Source organism: Physeter macrocephalus, chromosome 1 (assembly GCF_002837175.3).
Source record: "Physeter macrocephalus isolate SW-GA chromosome 1, ASM283717v5, whole genome shotgun sequence".
Lineage (NCBI taxonomy): Eukaryota > Metazoa > Chordata > Mammalia > Artiodactyla > Physeteridae > Physeter > Physeter macrocephalus.
Genome location: NC_041214.2, coordinates 113,449,760 through 113,469,894, shown reverse-complemented (window position 1 = coordinate 113,469,894; position 20,135 = coordinate 113,449,760). Strand labels below are relative to the sequence as shown.

Below are 20,135 nucleotides of genomic sequence, written 5' to 3'. Positions count from 1 at the left end.
GGCCACAAACCTTTAATTTGTAAAAAAAAAAAAAAAAAAAAAAAAAAAAAAAAAAAATGCAGTATCTGAGAAGCAAATAAAGTGAGGCACAATAAAACGAGGTATGCCTGTATTACAGTCATAGTCATTTTTTACTATAATTATATTAGCTTTTATAAGTAACTAATTCCGTGCCTTTACTATATATTTACTTTTCCAGTGAGATTTATTCTTTCATATGTGTTCTTGTTACTAACTGGCACCGTTTGTTTTTGGTTTCAAGAAGTCCCTTTAATAGTTTTTAAAAGGACAGTTTAGTGGTGATGAACTCCTTTAGCTTATGCTTATCTGGAAAACTCTTTATCTCTCCTTCAGTTTTGAAGGATAACCTTTCCACATAGAGTATTCTTGATTTTAAGGGTTTTTTTTTAAAGCACTTTGAATATATCATGCAATTAGCTTCTGGCCTGCAAATTTTGTGCTGATAAATCTGTTGATAGTCTTATGAGGGTTCCCTTGTACATAAAAGTTGTTTTTCTCTTGCTGCATTTAATATTCTCTCCTTGTCTTTAACTTTTAACATTATAATTACAATGTGTCTTGTTGTGGGTCTCTTTGTGTTCATTTTATTTAGCACTTTCTGGGCTTCCTGGATCTGGATGTCTGTTTCCTTCTCCAAGTTAGGGAATAAAATTATTCAAGGAAGGAAAAATTCAGCCATTAAATTTTCAAATAAGATTTCTGCCCCTTTCTCTCTCTCTCTCTTCTCTTTCTAGGAACACTGTAATGCGAATGTTAGTTCATTTGATGTTGTCCCATGAGCCCCTTAAGCTATCTTCACCTTTTATCATCCTTTTTCTTTTTGTTGTTCTGGGTGAGTTCCACTGCCTTTGTTCAAATTGACTGATCCTTTCTTCTGCTTCATCTAGTCTGCTGTTGAACCCCTCTAGTGTATTTTCAATTCAGTTATTGTATTCTTCAGCTCTGTGACTTCTATTTGGTACTTTCTTATGTTTTCCATCTCTTTCTTGAAGTTCTCACTGTGTTCATCCATTCTTTTCTCCAGTTTGATGAGAATATTTATGACCGTTACTTTTAACTCCTTATCAGGTAAAGTACTTACCTCCATTTCATTAAGTTTTTTTTCTGAGGTTTTACCTTGTTCTTTCATTTGGAACATACTCCTCTGTTTGACTCTCTGTGTTGGTTTCTACACAGTAGATAAAACAACCACCTTTCTCAGTCTTGAAAGAGTAGCCTCGTGTTGAAAATGAGTTTTTCTATTCAGCCCTGCCCCAGCTCCTTGTCATCTCTCAAACATCTGTGCTTCTCAAGCAGCCTAATATATATATATATTTATATTTTTAACATCTTTATTGGAGTATAATTGCTTTAAAATGGTGTGTTAGTTTCTGCTGTATAACAAAGTGAATCAGCTATACTTATACATATATCCCCATATCTCTTTCCTCTTGCGTCTCCCTCCCACCCTCCCTATCCCACCCCTCTAGGTGGCCACAAAGCACCGAGCTGATCTCTCTGTGCTATGCTCAAGCAGCTTAATATATTTTTAATAGCTCCCAGTGGTTGAAGACATGCCAAGACCTTTTGGTGTCCCAAAGGGAAAGAGCTCAACATCTAGATCAGGCTGACAGGAAGTCAGACCCTCAGGCAGCTGCTTTTAAGAATATGCAAATATATGCAGTTCTGAGGGACAACAAGCGTAAGTCCTGCTGACCACCAGAGTCAGGTGACCTGGAGGTGTTCCTTGGGCTGCAGTCACAAAAATCACACTCTAGATGAGTGTGTAAGCTTCTTTCTGGGAGATACTGGTGAGCTGGAGCATGGTAGAAGGAGAGTGCCAAATGGCATTCATAGCCTACGTTCCTTGAAAGCAGCTCCATGGGCCACTAAATATGTGCCAAATCTAAACCTTGCCCCTCAGGCTGAAGCCCCAGGATAAGAAAAGTGGTGTCCTTCACAGAAAGACTGAAAGGTGTGCCTTAGTCTGCTGTCTGAGCTGTGCCCTGGGGATCGTAAGCCTGCCAAGAACCATCCCTCTGATTGCCATAGCCCCATGGGACCCCAGAATGCAAGCTCCTCCAGCCACCAGAACCAGGCAATCAACGGGTGTCCCCTGGGTGTCAGCTGCAAAAACCAGGCACCAGACACATGTAAATCTCCCCTCCAGGAAACACTGGCCCTCTGGAGCACAGCAGAGAGTGAGAGTGAAGATAGCACCCACCCTCTAAGATCTCTAGAAAGGATTACAGTCAGCCCCTAGATACATGTTTTATTAGAAGCCTGACCCTCTGAACACAGTCATGAAGATTAGCTAATAGACCTCCTTCACAGAAAGACTGAGCTCCTATGTCTGTTGCCTCTTGCTGTGCCCTGTGGGTGGTAGCTATTTAAGAACTACCATAGGTTACAATCCTGTGGGACCCACCAGCCACCAGAGCCAGGTGATATAAAGGTGTCCCCTGGCAGCAGTCACAAAACTCAGTGTGCCAGACAGGGGTACGAGCTCCTTGCTGGGTGACACTGATTATTATAGTTCCATGTGACCAGGAACACAAGCTCCCCTAGCCTCCAGAGCCAAGTGATCAAGAGACATCCCCTGTACAGCAGCCACAAAAATTGAGGCACCAGACATATGTAAAGGCTCCCTTCTGGGAGATACCAGTGCTCTAGAGCATGGCAAAGGGAGAGTGTGAAGATGGCATCTGCCAGACTCTGTCTACATAGAGTGTTCCAGCAGGCTCATAGAAATGTGAGGTTTTAATATAGTAGATGAGCTTCCTTCACTTTAAGTCTGGGTATGATCAGCTACTTCTAAGCTGGGCCCTGGGACAGGTGAGTCCAAGTACACTCGTCCTTTAAGAGCTGTCTCCCAGATCACTACCATCTTGTGAGTCTTGGGATACAAGCCCTGTTGGTTTTTAAAATTAGGTATTTGGGGGGATCGTCTCGCAAGTGCATGTCTTAAAAGTTGAGTGCCTGATGTGGGATCTGAACCCTTTGCTCCTCAGGGAGAAGCTCCAGTTTTTGAGTTTCCTTCCAATTGTGGGCCACTATGCCAGGGATGGGGGGTTTAGGGCAAGATATGTCCCAACCTCTTCTATCTGCTTTGATGTGGTTTTCTTCTCATTTGCCCAATGTGTAGTTGTCACTCAGCCAGTCTTTAGATTTTTTAAGAGGAAATTGTTCCATTTGTAGCTGTAGACTCAGTGTGTCTGTGGGAGGTGATTTCAAGATCTTCTTATATCGCTATCTTGAACCAGAACATGAAGTTGCTTTTTTATAGACATGGTCAAGGAAGGTCCCAGTGTGAAAGTCACATTCAAACAAAGACCTAAAGGAAACAAATGAGTGAGCTATTAAGATTTCTAGGGAAGAGTGTTTCAAGCAGAAGGAACAGTGGGTGCCAATGTCCTAAACAGGGAGTATGATCGGTGTGTTTGAAGAACAGTAAGAAAGCCAGTGGGACTAGAGTTTAGTAAGCAAGAGGAAGAATGGTAGAAGCTGAAACCACAGAGCTCCATGCAGACCCTTGTAAACCATCATCAGGACCTTGGCTTTCACCCTAATAGAGATTGGGATTCTATGGAAGTGTTGAGTAGAAGAGTGATAGGATCTGACTCATGTTTTTTTTGTTTTGGTTTTTAAAATTTATTTATTTATTTATTTTTGGCTGTGTTGGGTCTTCATTGCTGCACGCGGGCCCTCTCTAGCTGTGGTGAGCAGGGGCCACGCTTAGTTGCGGTGCACGGGCTTTCATTGCAGTGGACCCTCTTGTTGCAGAGAACAGGCTCTAGGGTGCGCAGGCTTCAGCCGTTGTGGCTCACGGGCTCCAGAGTACAAGCTCAGCAGTTGTGGCACACGGGCTTAGTTGCTCCGTGGCATGTGGGATCTTCCCAGACCAGGGCTCGAACCCGTGTCCCCTGCATTGGCAGACGGATTCCCAACCACTGCGCCACCAGGGAAGCCCCTGACCCATGTTTTTAAAAAATCATTCTGGCTGCTCTGTTTAGATTAGACTTTAAAGAGGCAAAAAAAGATGCTTGTATTAATTCAGTTATGTATCATGAGTTATGAGATTTGTACAATTTTCCATTTTGCATGACAAAACAGAGAAGTCATACAGAGGGTAAATAGCAGAACCAGGATAACAGCCCAGGCAAGCTGGCTCCAGAGGTCATCCTTTTAACCTCTACACTCTCATTTCTCAAGAAAGATGTCAAAGGCTGAGGCAAGAAAATGTTATGCAAATATCACTGGCTAGAGACCACTAGGGGTAGTCCTAATTGGCGGAAGAAGCATCATTTTGCCTCGTTCGATTTCTATTATTTCATGGACTGGCTTGCACTTTGTAGACAATGAGTCGGAAATACCTGGCTATGTCAATTGTTTAAAAAAAAGAAAAGTATGTTACAAGCCAGAAATATAGGCGTTATTAGCAGAACATAATAGTAAATTTGTAGCAGGTGCCTAAACTGTCAACTCCAATACTGCAAGGGGACCTTGCACATTTATTTGCTGGACTAGTGCAAAGTCAAGGAGAACATGAAAAGGACTGAGATTCTCTTTTGTAACCACTCTGTTGATATTATTCATCAGTGATTCTCAACCTTCATTCCCAGACAACTCGGGTTTCTCCAATTATTTAAAACTTGTAAAGAAATCCTCCACAAAATTGTTATTATAATCATGTCAATTCTCCTCTACAATTCCTTTAAAAATTAAACACCTGGCTGCCAAACCTTCAAAGAGAAAGCTATCACCATGAAATATTTTCAACACCATCTTTGAACACAAAGAAACATAACTAATTTAGCTTCTTCTGTGATGTTCCAGAGTTTCAGAACTTTCACAATTAGAATTTGTAATATTAGTAAAAAGCCATCTTTTCACAAAATTATGTAAAATGGTTACATAAATAATTATGTAAAAATGTGGTGGCATATATATAAGTAATTATGTACTAAAAATTATACTTCAGGCGTGGTGTTTTTTCTCATTCATTTTTTTTAGAGATTGTCAAATAAATTAAATGAATCCCACCAAATAACCAAAACCCAATTTAGCTCAAAGAGAATCTGCTGAGTGCCTTAACATTTTGAAGGGAAAAGTAAAGAAGTAACTAGATATAGGGTACTCCTACACTCAAAGAATTTACAACCTTGTCAGAAGGACAAGGCTTGTATCTCTTATATCAGGAAGGAGAAAAAATGCAGATAGTAGTTAATAACAGTGCTGAATACACGGGGCAGCTGAGAGCAGCCTTGGCCTGCCTCAGCTCTCACTCCCTCCTGCCAGTCAGTTCCTCTATTCTCTCTCGGAGCCCTCCAGACTGTCAACAACCTGGGTCATTTTACGGCATATGATTACACTGCTGCACTCCTCATTTGAATCTTGTAAAGTGCATACACACACTTTTAGGAGTGTGAAGGGGCTTTCCTCCTCTCACCCAGGTGGAAGGCCCCTACACCCATAGAGCAGGAGTTTCGATTGATTTGAGAGAAGAAAGGTTGATCCAGGCAATTCTGAACATGAATCCCATTAATAGGGTGACAGTCCAAGGCAAGGGACCCAAGAGGCAGCTTAGGACAGCAACAAGGTACTAGACGTCCAAGAGTTTGGGAAAGAAGATTTTAAAATGCGGAAGAGTTGCCCGACAAGGCATGTAGGAGGGGTGCTATCTTTCAGATTTGACAGGCAGGACTCAATAGAGGACAACTTTATCTACATGTTATTCTGCTTTTCCCCCACAAGACAAGTTAATGGTAGTTATTTGATTCCAAAACTTGGTTTTCCATTAGAATCCTGAGGTAGTTCTGATGTACTGACTCACTGCAAGAGCTTATTTATTCATTTAACAAGTTTATGGAGCCTCTGTTATGAATTAAGTGGGCCTCTGAGGACCAGCCCAGAGCCCAACCTCCATTGTTTCTATAGGCAAGCTATGTTCTGAGTTCGTGACTACTGATTTACGCCATTGGGAACTCTTCCCGGTAGTAAATAGAGGGTTTCTTGTATTCTTTCTGTATTCCATTTGCATGCTGCCTTTTCCTTTTTTTTTTTTTTAACATCTTTATTGGAGTACAATTGCTTTACAATGGTGTGTTAGTTTCTGCTTTACAACAAAGTGAATCAGTTATACATATGTTCCCATATCTCTTCCTTCTTGCATCTGCCTTTTCCTTAATTTAAGGACAGTATGAAAGTTCAGAAGAAAGGTCTGCACTGCTAGATTTTATTTACTTCTCTCCCTTTATTTGTACTTGAATTATTTGCATGCTGGGAAAAGCTCATGCGATGGCATTTTTATAAAAGTCCCAAGAGATACCTATCACTGTAGTGGTTGAGAAAACTGTAATACAAGGCAGATCACTTGATTTACATAACAGTCTGCAAATGAAGAACATGGTTTATGTTTCAAAAGTAGGAAGAAGTCAAAAACTCACTTTTTTTTAAGAAGCAGGGAAACTTTGTTTTGATTTGCGGGATGAATAAACTCCTGCCCCCAGGTATGACCCTTTTGGGGGCATAATAAACAAAGTAAAAGATGAATAAAATGAATATTTATTTATTCCATTCACCCAATTTTAACATCTTCCCAGTATAGAATATGGCGATAAATAATTAGTAATACCTGTTTCTAAATGTCAATATATTTTTGTCAGCACACATTATATTTTTTTATCTCTTTCTGTTCCACGTTTTCATAAATGTCTTAGGCATTTTAGGAAAAAGTGCAAATTGTATGGTCTTAATCATAACTACAGTGAACTGAGTGGCAAGTAAAATCAGCGTTAGGTCAGGAAAATTATGTACTGGCTTCAGAAAAGAAAAGGGCAACGTAGTCTTATCCTCCCGATAGCCCCACCCGCCTGCCTCAAAAATCACAGAGGTTTGTGTTTGCACTTGCCCTCCTCAGCAATGGAAAATAGCGACCATGTGAACTCTTGACAGTCAGAAAGGATGTTAATCTCCAATTCAGGTCTTCCATTTTCCTAACATGATCTTATGTGAAAGAGCAGAGGAAATTGTCTCAATGAAAACCAGCTTTGTTTCCAGAGTGTTTTTTTCTTTTTGAAGTTGAGAGTCATTTTCTAAAACATAACTTGCTCAACCATATCTGATATGGTCATTTTCCCAAGGAAAAATGGAGAAAAATTGCTGAACCCCAGATAGAATTCCCTGTTGGAATTCCAGGGTTAGAACTCTAAAACTCTAAACACATTTTCAGACGGATGGCCTTGTGTTCTTACCAAATGACATTTATATTTGTCCATGATAAACAGTTCGGACTCCTTGGCTGGTTGGGTTTGGTAAATCTGGAGTTTGACAGCTGCCTTTTCTATAGAACACAGGTTATCTCAATTCAGATACCTTAATGTGCATATTTTCATGTCATTTCTAAATAATTAATTCAGATCCAACCTTTATACTTCTGCAATGGTAGATTCAGAATCTACTTAAGGAAGGTATATAGATTTTGCTGTTCACAAGTAAGATCGGGTTTTCCTGGGATCACTGCCAAAGGGATATTCTTATATAAAGTATCAAGGAGGAGAGCTAAATTTAAGTAAGAGAGCTGCCAGATCTGTACCAATCTAGCTGAATGATCACTGCCTTGGATGGATTTATATAATACGTGTTTTTAAAATGTTTAGCTTTCCTTTTTCCAAAAGGATTTGGGTCAGCTTATACTGACACAGATAATGCAGTAAGATAAAAATAGATTAAAAATAAGTGAAAAAGATGAATCGAAGAGGAACTAAGGGTAAAAAAAGTGATATGGAATATGGAGAAAGGGTGTACACCAAACATGCATCATGACATGCTGTATAGTTGCTACAGGCAGGTCACAGATAGGGCCCAGATCTTTCTATCATGCCACGGGGAAAGGAAACATGATCAGTCACACACACACACACACACACACACACAAAATGAACCCACTGCTCACACCCTTGTTGACACTGAGGCCAGCTGTGCAGGCCTGAGGAGAAGGGTTACAACGCAGCGATCTGGGCAGAATAACAAGGCCCTCACGCCCCAAGACGGCACCAGGTGTTAGTTCAATTTTACATCCAGCTGAAGAGCACCTTTCATTTTATATTAGTGGTGAAACCAAAAAGCTTCAAAACTTCAGCGAGCTAGACATTATCCTCCTTTCTTCTGCGTGTAACAACCCATCATTTTTCAGGGAAGGCAAGTGCCTAACCACCTCCCTGATGAGCCTAGTAAACATGTTCAGGAAGAGGTCACTGGGCTGTCCCTTACTTCTGTTTTATTCTGGTCCCGATGCCTTAGGCAGGGGTGTAGGAAAGTTTAAGGATCTGTGTGATTCCACCCAGGCCCTGCCTAACTTGAGGCATTATCCCTAGAGAGAAAATTGGAGAAAAATGTCATCAAGTAAGAAAAATATAAAATAAATAAAAATACACAAGTAATTAAATTAAAAGCCTGATAGTCTACATTCATGTATACATGTTTAATAAAATAATAGTTAACATTTATCAAGCACTTCCTATGTGTAGATACCACTCCAAGAGCTTCACAATTTAATTCATTTAATCCTCCCAAGACCCTATGAGGTAGACACTGTTGCATTTTTGCAGACCTAGAAACTGAGGCACAGAGAGGTTAGCTGATTTCCCCAAACCACACAGCTAGTAAGTGGTGCGTCAGGATTTGAACCCTAAGGGTCTCACTCCAGAGCTATTCTCTCAGCTATGAACCCCAACATCCACCTCACCTCATCCTTAACCATTTTGAACTTCTATTCTCCTTGGGTTATCCTGACCTCCTTTCCATTAAAAAAAAAAAAATGTTAAAGGAAAACCTGGAGTGTTATTTGTGCTGCCGGTCCATCATCCCTTAACTTCTTTCTCAAAGACACGGCTGCTGGTGATGTGTGGTGAGCAGACATCTGAGGAAGCACTGAGCAAGTTCTGTCCTAGAACTGGAAACTAAAAAAGATGCCTTAACGACAGTCTGCGGTCAGGAACTTAACTCCGGGGAAGTGGCTTGTCCCTAATTCCTCATTTCTCCTTCATCGCTGCGTCCTCCATTGCTCTGCCTCGTATCCAAAGCTCAAATGTTTACTCCTCTTACTTGGCCCATTGACTTGCCTTGCCAGAAGATCACCAGCTTGAATTATTCTGATGATAAAACCTTCCTCCTGAAGCTAGAGCCTACTTCCTCTGCCCATCTTTGATCTCTGCAGAATTTTTCTTTTTTGGAAAAACCATACTGGCAAGCACACCAAACTCCTTTCACATACTTGAGATTTTACAGTGGCTTTTTTGGAACTCTGTTGTATTTTACATGTCAGTTGATCTCTGATGGAGAGAGTGCCACAAAGACCTGTTGACACCTCAAGGCAGAATTTCACAAAATGTTCTAGGAAGAGATAATTTTCTAATTATACCACCAAATTCTGCTTAGGAAGGCATTTTCCAACCACTCCATTTTCAGTGGTGAGAATAGTCTGAGGGTGAAATTAGACATGGGGTATATACTTTCCTTTTCTTTCTCCCTATTTTTTTTTTTCCTTTTTGGTATTAGGAAGTGTTGCCTAGAAAACTGTGCCTTGCTTTCTACGTGCTCACCTGAGAAAGCAACCCTAAAGAAATGCTATTTTTCTGCGATCAACACCCAGAAGTGACGGAAGGAGGACTCATTCCCTGAACCCATCGGGTTTAGGGCCCCCAGAGGAACGTGGCCCGTCATTCTGTGTCCCTTTTGTCCCATCTCTAAAACATTTCTTTCTGCTCTTGTCTGCCTGGACAGCTCTTCTTCCAACCACCAGAGAGAAAGGCAAATCCCTTTCATCCTTTAGACCTTGTTTGAACTTCGATTCTCAAGGCAGACTTTCCTGACCCACTATACAAGTGTTCTCAAAGTGTGACCTATGGACCACTTGCACTGGAATGATCAGGGCCCAGAAAACGGCATTGTAACAAAGTTCCAGGAGATTCGTATGCATGTGAAAGTTTGAGAACCTCTGCTCTATACTGAGTTAATTCCATGCTCTATCCTCCCATAGCCCCTGTCCACCCCCTCATCGTAGTGCTGACTGACTTGTTTAATATCTATCCTCTACATCGGATCATAAGCTCCATCAGGTCAGAGACATGACTGAGTTTTAAGACCTTGGCACTTTCTGGCTTATAGTAGGCACTCATTAAATATTTATTGACCTGAATTGAAGCAAATCAATTTTTCAGAACTTTTTTTTTGTAAGGAATACTCAATTTCTTGAATTAATCTGTTTCCACTTTTAGCAGAAAGTGATAAAGCAATTAAAACAAGTTTATATGAAGAATTTAGTCAAAAACCAGAACCCACAGAATGTTCACGTCTTTCCATATTGAATCTGACCTCACATTGGTCTGTTTGACCTGTGTGATTTCCATGAATGTACTGAATAAAAACAGAGGCATTGTTGGTGATGAATAATTAATTATTGCCCAGAAGATGAGCCTTTTTTGTAATGTTTTTTGAAAGATTTTCAAGAGCAAAGCTTAAAACACAAAGAATTTTTATATCAAAATTCAGTCAAAGAGAGACAATGATACATAAGGAAATCCCTTTTAATCACAGACTCAACTCCCTTCTCGCGTGAGAAAGGCTAGTTATTTAACTCACTAAAAACGTTATATCCAGAAAGAAAATTCTGGGTTATATGTTAAACTAAAAAAAAAGAGGACTTAGGAATCCCAGAGTGAAACACTGTTATCTATGAAACTGGGATATTTCCCAGACTTCAGCTGGGCTACTCCCCAAATATTCTCTCTCCTCACCCCACCCAAAGAACAGTGGCATCCATGGGACAGGAACAGGTTGTAAGAAAGGGAAAGCCACAGTACATATAAAACAGCTGTTACCTCCATGTGTTCTCCAAGCACCAGCAGGAGGATTTAATACAGAAAAATAATAAAATTATAACTCTTATAAGGAATTCAGTTATGTTCAAATAAAAGAGACATTGTTAAACTAAGTTTTCAGTGCCCCATAAACAAAATTCCAAAAAGCACTGAATGAACTGAAGCCAAGGAAATGCAAGCATTTCACTGACTTTCCAAGAGTTTAATCTACTTGGTCAGCTACTGTCAGAAGGAATGGTCAGTCTGTTGACTTTCAATAATAATGTTTGTGCCAGGCACAGGTATGATAACATTTGTGCCAAGCACAGATATTATTTTCATTATTATTCCTATTTTATAGGTAAGACGGTAGAGTTAGAGACATTAAGTAACTAGCCCACAGTCACACAAATCACAAACGGCAAGTGGTAAAGTTAACATCAGGGCTGTATGCATCCAGGACCCAAGCTGCCTACACTGTTAAAAACCTGGAAACTTATGCTATTAAGTCATCATTTCTTAATAAACTGAGTGAATGTGAGGTAGAAAATATACTATATTTTCTTATGTAATTTATCGCCCCAATCCAGGGCCTTACTTCTAAGAGATGAAATTTGCCATTTTGGAACTCTACCTGGGTACCAAAAGGCAAATCTGTCCTCAAACCAGAAATGATGAAGGGGAGGGTCCCAAGAAAGTTTGGCTGCCTTGGGCAGCTTATTATGAAAATTACAAGAGTCTCTTCTGGACTTATTTTTTTCCAATTTCAAATGTTTACAATGATCCAGCATTGATGTTTCACTTCATTATCTCACATATGAAATCACTTCCTTTTCTGGTTTAGGACAAGGAAGCAATCTGAAAGCCTTCTGACTTTGAGAAACTGCAACAATAAAAAAGAGAAAGCAAAGAAAAAAAATTGTGACAGTTATTCAGTAGTTACATAAAAATGAAATTGAATTAACAGTCTGAAAATACAGGGAAAGTGAATCACTTTAATAGAAACAAGTGTAATAGTCACCATATGATTAATTGCTTTGTTTTCAGCCTTCTGAAAACACTTTCTCTTCTCCTCACAAAACCCTTTCCCTCTTTTCTTTCTTTTTTTCAAAACTCCTGGGATTTTTTTGCACATCTGCAAAACCAATGTCAGTTCCAGGTTCCTATTCTGGTGTTGAACCAATCTGGCTTCCAGTCTCAGAAAAGGAAGCTAGTTCTCACCAGACGAACAAATAGAGGTGACCTAATACCTGGTGGGGTTGGGGGGCTGACTGATAAATGACAGAATTTCAGGCCTGTCTGGTCGTAGACCACTGACAAACTAAATCACGTCAGAGCTTAGAGGCAATTGATCAGGTCATGGAAAAACAGGTGAATTTTACTTTTGAGTAGAGGGAGAGACTATGGGATAGAGAGAATTGTAAGAATAAGCTAAGTAGTATGGTTCTTTTTTAACAGAATTTTTTAAGGAAAAAAACAGCAACGTGGGGATAATATTTTCTACCCATCTACCTTCTTAATGATGATTTATGTCTCCAAACTGAGGCTGGTTTAAAAAAAAAAAAACATTTTGATGCTATCAATAAATAGAAGTAATGCTCTCAGTTTGTGACTTTCTTTCCACTAATAAAAATCCTTGAGCCTGTCGGGTTTTTGTCAACCTCTATTAAATTCATGTAAATGTGGAAGTGAACAAAACAGAAAATCTATACTCTTTGGAAAGGGACAAAGTTATACTTTGGAATGAAAAATTTTGAAAGGTTAGGAGAGAATGTACTTAGGACCATTTAGGGCTGAAAGCAGAATCAGATCTTATTATCTCCACCACGAACCATGAAGAAAAACTGAGTTATTTGTGACGATTCAATTGGTACTTTCTTGGAGGGAAAATATCCCAAACAATTCCTGGAAACTCTACTTCTCTGAGAAGATGGCATTTTTGCAAACTGAGGGTAAAGGCATGAGTAACATATGTAGTACATTTCCCCTTATAACGCTGATCTGTTTGAAGTTGAGGGAAAAACCGCTTGGCAAGGTGTACTGGCCAAGCCAATGGCAAAAGTCATTTCAGTTTATCCTGATTCCTTTCCATGGTCCACCTCCCAGCCTGCCGGACATCCGGGCCCATCCGGGCCCATGATTTATAAGTCTTGATTTGAAAACCAAGCTGCTGAAGATGCCTAGAGAACCCCACTCTCCCTGGCACTGCCTTTTGCCCCATGTCTGCAGAGATGATATAAGGGAAAAGATCTAAAGGTTTTCCAGAAACAAGGTGGATTTCAAAGAGCATTAGACTGACTGTTTTTTGAAGGACTACCTAGCCTAAGGAAGTCCTCATGGAACTGGGAATCAGACATGGGATCCTTCCAAAGGTAGAGTGATTACCCAGCCTGGTTCGCCCAGGTCTTTCCTGGTTTTGGCCCTGAAGGTCCAGCATCTCTGGAAGCCCATCCTTCCATGCAAACTGGGACAGTTGGTCATCCCAGTAGGAGACTTTGGATGCCTTCGTGGTACAAATGTTGAGAAAGAAAAATCCTAGCAATACTGAGAACAATTTGCTCAACGTGAGCAAGGGAGAAAATTGGAATAAAAACCCTGAAAATAGCAGCTGACATTCATAGAGCCCTTGTTTTGCACCAGGCCTCTGCTATGTGTTTTGCAAACATGATTTCAGTTAATCCCGATTACAGCCTTGAAAGTCACTTCTTATAGTCCCCATTTTACAGATAAAGAAACTGAGGAACAGAGAAATTCAAGTAACTTGCCCAAGTTCACACAAACAGTAAGGACAGAGCCAGAATGAATATCACAAAGTACACTGAATTTAACCAAGAGTGATCCCTTCCACTTTCCACCATTCAAAATCTTCTCATGCCCCATGCACCGCCTCTTTAAGCTTTAAGGTGGAATTAGAACAGGACATATCTTTTCTTTGTTTGCTATCCCAGGAACTTGCTAGATGCCAGATCCTCCCTCAAGAAATGGACTAAGGAAGAGAGAAAACAGTAAAGCTAACGCTCGTTAAATGGCAATTGGTTTAGCACCTCCTAAAACTGAATCCATAAGCTTCTATGGAATAAAGCTATAAACTCTCACAGCAAAATTACTTGCATTCTGCATGAGTTAAGACCTCCAGTGCCTTCTCTCTAAAGCATTCTTTCAGTCATTGATCCTAGGCACTGGGCAACTTCTTGTGAGCTAAGCACCTTGCCAGACAGCTACCCAGGAGCCCTGTTTAATCCTTCTCTCAAGGAGCAGTGGTGTTGTTTGAATAAAGTTGCCACTGTAATTGTTTGGCTTACCACTTAAGAGTATTATAGGCTCTGGGAGTGGATTTGTGGGAAAAAATTACAGTTAAAAGAAATGTTAACAGCGTTCTATTGAAATACAAAGTGTATAGTTGCACAGGAGGAGACAACTTGCCCCAGACTGGTCACTAGAGGATTTATCTTATGGAGAGAAGCTGTTTTACATAAGCTGGTTTCCTGTAGAAAAACAGAATGCTGGAGCTTGTGGCTCTGAGAGGGGAGGGAAAAAAGGTAGTCTGGATGTATCTCCAGGTTAACACTTAAAATCAGGCAAATGGAAAACATATCCAACTGGGAGTCTAACCACTGATACATTTGGATGACAAATTCAGACTTTCACATTTTAACTGGGAGTCCCTGGCATCTCTCTCCCTGGACACATCTGAAAACACATGTATCTACCACTAGAGGGCCAGAAACCGTCACTACACAGTCATGGCTGTAATACAACTGGCGCTGTCTTTTTTTGTATCCAGACCATCTGTTTTCGACTTAGTGTTTTACTGGACTTCCTAAAACCTGACCCACCTCAAAGTAAAATGACATTCTTTCTCCCCCAAGGGCACCCTCCACCATGAAAGTAAAACATAAGCATTAGGACCAGCTGACTAGAAGGAGGCAGTTTCTAAAGTCAATCACATAAACTTTCCAGATTCTCAAGAAAACAAATGACTCATGGAGCTCTTGATGGAGGTGTCCAGTGCTTCCCAAAATTTCAATAGACATAATCAGGAAATGGAATCTATCTGAGGAACTGACCTTTGTTCTGGGGCTATTGCAACTTAAAGGCACATCTGCATCCTACTGGCCACCTGTAAGCAGCTCCCTTTATGTTTGTTGGCAGTAGTCCCAGGGATCTCTTTCCATCCATCTATCCAGTATTCATCTCTCCTTCCATCCATCCAGTCAACAAATATGTGAGCATGATTTTAGTCTCGGGAGTACAGCAAAGATCAAGACAGACAAAGTTCAAGAGTGGTCACGGAGAACATTTAAGAGACTGTTACAGTAAACAAATGAGAAATGATGGTTGCTTGGACTAGTAGTGGAGACAGTGAGAAGTGAACATATCAGTGATACATTTTAGAGAGAGCTGACAGGTCTTATGATGGTTTAGGTATGGGAAATAAGGGAAAGAGGAGAATCAAGAATGACTCTGAAGTACTGGGCTTACACCATTGGGTAGGTGGTAGAGCCATTTCCTGAGACTGAATAATTCTAATTCAGGTAGGTAGAATGAGTCCTGTTAACTGTTACTCATTTTATTCCTTGTTTTCTTGAGATGCAAGAGGCTATTTATGCTTTCAGCCCTTGGCATCTGTAATGATAGCTTTTCAGTGCAAATCTTTTCTGCATGTATCTCAAAACAAGCAAAAATTTGTTGGAGCCAGAGATACGTAAACTGTCAGCAAAAAGAAAATAATTCTCCTCAGTATCTGAGAAAATGAAAAAATAAACAAAGGCTTACATTCTGATTTTGCAGTCCTCCTTTGCTCCTGAAACGAGCAACTTGATTAAGTCATTAGTAAATGGTAATGTTACAAGTAGGGTTAGGGTGGGGACCTAAACTGTCTACTCTCTAGAACAATCTGCAAAGATTAGTGGATTCCTAGAGACTGTTTCTCTGAACAGCCTATTGTATTTCCATATTTCATGGAGTCTATGAGACAGAATTAAAATGTCTTATACATTCACTCTGGGGCACTTCTCAAATTGCCTTTATTAAAATAAAAACACTTTATACTAGTATAACCCTTTCATCTAAAGGTGGAAGAATTTGCAATCAGCAAACTGCTTATTTATTAGGTGATACCCTTCAGAATCTAAATTAAACCTGGTGTGTCACATCTGTATACCATACCCCGGCATACACAGGTTGGGAATTATAGGGCCAAAAGTAGCCTGGTATAGAGTAGGGTAATAATTCTCTTAGTAGATTTATTAACTACAACTGATTGGTGCATGAACATATGCAAAAGACTTCCCTGAGAATTCTAATTCTCATGTTGGTTGGGAAGCACCCTGTTTATCTGAATTCCTTCAGCCTGTGAAAGTTTATCCATCAGAACAGCCTCTTGAATAAGCACCCAGGGAGCTGCGCTGGAAACAATAACTTCTAAGACAAACATTCCGTCAGAATGATTAGACCAAAATGCAAATTCATTAACTCTGTGAAAATAACACATAGATTCTTCTAATCATAATGACAGTGGAGTTTTTTATGCATGCTCTAAAAGGTGCCACAAGAAGAAAGCTTATTAAATAATAAGAATTTCAGTCAGCACACCTTGTCAACAATGCTGGAAAAAATAAGAGACCCAGACAGAAAATGTATAGTAAGTAGGTGGTCTTCCTGTCATATCAGATGACTCATGCTCCCCTCAGAAGCCCTCTCAATGGCACAAGCCACAGGTGCAGTCGACCCTCAGCGTTTCTTTGCGTGACATTTGAACTTAGGAAGAAAAGTATTTCGCTAACCCCTTGGTGCTGAATGTTTGACCTTAAAGCTTACCGCTTGCTCCCTTTTTGTCTCAATCCTCATGATTACAAATGCTATTACTAGTCATAAGATTGTTCAGTTCCTTTTAAATTCCAGCCTTGGTATTAGACTCTCTGGCCTAAACATAATAGGGAATACAAAAATCCTATCTAAGAGGCCTAATTCTTTCACCTTTCCTATGAGCTCCAAATTCTCCCAGCTGTATATGGAACCAGCACCTATGTTAAGTTTTAGCAATATATGCCCCTGAATCCTTCACTGAACAAGAAGACATTACTAGTTAAAAAAAAAAAAAAAGCATAGATTTGTTCACGACAGTCCTGGAACTGAATCTCAGCATTGCTACTGGTGAGTTAGGTGACTTTGGGAAAGTCATAAAACCTCTGTGTTTTTCACAATAAATGGAAGATACATGAAGGGCTAGTATATAAATGATACATATACCATATAAAATTCCTGGCACAAAATAAGCATTCAGTAAGCAGCATATATTATTATCATCGACAACATCATTCCATTTACGTAAAGGTAGGAACTGACTGAACACTATTTTCCATTTCAGCCTATGCCTGGCAAGGCTTAAAATCTTTGATCTTATGTCTTTGATCTTATGATTGGACTGTTCATGACCACACAAAGGTATGACACATCCAAGATACCTCTTAGAACAATCCATTTAAGAGAAATTCAGGCTGTTTTGAGTTTAGTCTGAAAAATCCATCCTAGTTTATCCATCATAAAAGATCACATGCGTGCAAAAATGCAAAAAGAATCATAAAGTGTCATTAGACACTCAAAGTGTCATTAGAAATGAAAGGGTTCAGCTCATTCTTTACAGATGTGAAAACTGAGGCCCAACTAAGACAAGTAGCATTTACAAGGTCATGCAACTTAGTGATGAGCTAACAACAGAAGAGGACAAAGTCTCAATTAGGTTTATAACTTAAAACCTCTCCTACTCCAGTGATGGTTCTGATACGTTTTAACTAACAGTAGGTTTTCAGAGAGCTTGACTTGCCCAGTATTACAAAACAGTGATAAATTTGAGAGAGATCACTTTTTGTGGATGGAATTGCCCAATTCAAATATTCTCTAAAAGCTCACCTAGCTCTCAACATTTTATTATTGTTCTGCATATTATTCAAGGAGACCCTTAACTACATGGACACATATTGTTCATCAGTCTCCAAAATGTTTCTTCTCTTCTAGCCAGACCAGTCTCTTTACAATCCCACAAACATTTATTCCATTGCCAAATCTGTCCCCATATGCACAATGATCTCCCTTCTCTTCTCTATTTATCCAATTGCTATTCACTCTGCGAGACCTAGTTTTCCATCTCTTCCATGATGTAATCCCTCACTTGTCTGGTGTCATGAATCTCCCTTTCTTTGGAACTCCTACAGTCCCCAAGGCTAGCCCACAGCGGAGAACACAATTATTACTGGTATGATGTTCTCCCCACTGTTTCTTGTGTATATTATCTTCCCAAGTAGACTTATGGCCCCTTGAAAACAAGTACCATGACTTAGGCTTATCTAGTGGCAGTGGAGCAGAACACTATGATGGATGAACTCATAGAAAGTATTCAGTTAACACTCAGTTGATTGGGCGGGGGGCAGAGAGGAGAACAGACATTTTCTTGTTTCTTTAACCATTCTTGATTAACTTCTGGGAATTCACAAAAGCTAATACAAAAACTTCAAACCAGCAAGTTTAATTGAGGTTTTGAACTAATTAGAACTAATTAGGGAGGACAGGAAAGGACAGCAGATAGGCTACTCCTAACCCCATCCTACAATCCTTTCTTTGAAATGTGGAGAAAATCCACTTGAGACTTCCCAGGTGACTGACAGCTGTTTTTAAATGAGGTTTCCACTTCTGCAGCATCAATTTCTGGCAATAAGTCCACTCCTTAGAAGTGAAAATTTTGGGGGGATAAGAAAAGTTTTATTGAATCTATGTGATGAAAGATGAATAATATGAACCTCCATGAGCCAAAATCATTTAAAAAATCAATTGCATACTTAATTGTACCAGAAAGCCACAGCTTCATTATATAAACATGAAGTGACACTGGCACATCTTAGGAAAAGATTTCTTATCCTCGCTTATTTTCTTTTAGCATGTATTTATTGAGTGTGTCATGACAATGATGATGATAATACTGACAGAATATTAAAATTAAATAAACATTAAAAAGTTAAAAGACCAGATTCAAGAGTCAGTCTGGGTTTGAATTCTGGGTTCACAACTTGGTAACCATGTGGGCAAGTCACTTAACATTTCTATGCCTCACTTTCCTCATCCACTGAGTAGGAGAAATAATAGTATTAATTTGGAGATTTGTTGTAAGGATTAAAACAAGATAATACATGAAAAAAACACTTTAAATGTGTTTTTAAACACATAGTAATCACTCAGTGAAGATTAGCTATTTACCATTACTATTACTATCATTATTAAATAATTATAATATGTCAGGCACTGTGCCAAGCAGTTTATATATATTTTAGCAGATATAAATTTTGTAAAAATGTGTGAGTGTGTTCACTGATATGTTTCAAACACCAAGAGGAGTTCTTAGCCCACATAGGCACTGAGTAAATAATTTACTCTTCACCACAGCCTTACAATGAAGCAGGCACCCAGAATATCACAGTGAGCAAGACGATGTCCTAACCTTCAGGTTGGGTGCAGAGGAAGAGTGGCCATGCAGAGAAGACAGACAAGTCAACGGGCAATTCTGTTACAGGTTGATTGCTCTGATAAGATAGTACAGGGCATTTGCGAGAAGGTATGAGTAACACCTAATCCAAACTCAAGGAAACAACAAGGCTTTCCGGAAGAAATGGCATCCAGACTGAGTTGTGAAGGATCTGTTAACCTGCAAATTAGAAGTCAGAGTATATGGCAAATCCAGCAGGCGGGAGAGTGTGGTCGTTCCTTTTTCTGTGTATAATTCAGCACAGATGATATGAGGTGGGGAGAGAGGAGCCACAGAGGTGGACGGGGCTCTGAGTGCAGTACAAGGGATGTGGATTCCATCCTAATGGCAATGGGGCTATGCTTCCTCCATCCCACTGGGTTCTCAGAGTTCTACCATTTGCTTTGAACTACCTTAACTTTGGTATTCATTTGCCTATTTGCAAGTCCACGTTGCTAGAGTTATAATCACTTATGGTTTTCAGATCCAGGCCTGTTTTTGACCATCTTTGTGACAGTGGTTTCTAAGACCAAAGCTATGTTTTTTGGGTTTTTTTTTGTTGTTGTTGTTGTTGTTTTGCAGTGTGCGGGCCTCTCACTGTTGTGGCCTCTCCAGTTGCGGAGCACAGGCTCCGGACGCGCAGGCTCAGCAGCCATGGCTCACGGGCCTAGCTGCTCCGCGGCATATGGGATCTTCCCGGACTGGGGCACGAACCCGTGTCCCCTGCATCGGCAGCGGACTCTCAACCACTGCGCCACCAG

General features: G+C 40.0%; 1 protein-coding gene across 2 annotated transcripts in view; it reads left to right on the top strand.

The window, feature by feature from the left end:
- Positions 1-20,135, top strand: part of COL8A1 (collagen type VIII alpha 1 chain) — a 159,686-nt gene that overhangs the window by 69,123 nt on the left and 70,428 nt on the right. The gene's annotated exons all lie outside the window — the stretch shown is intronic.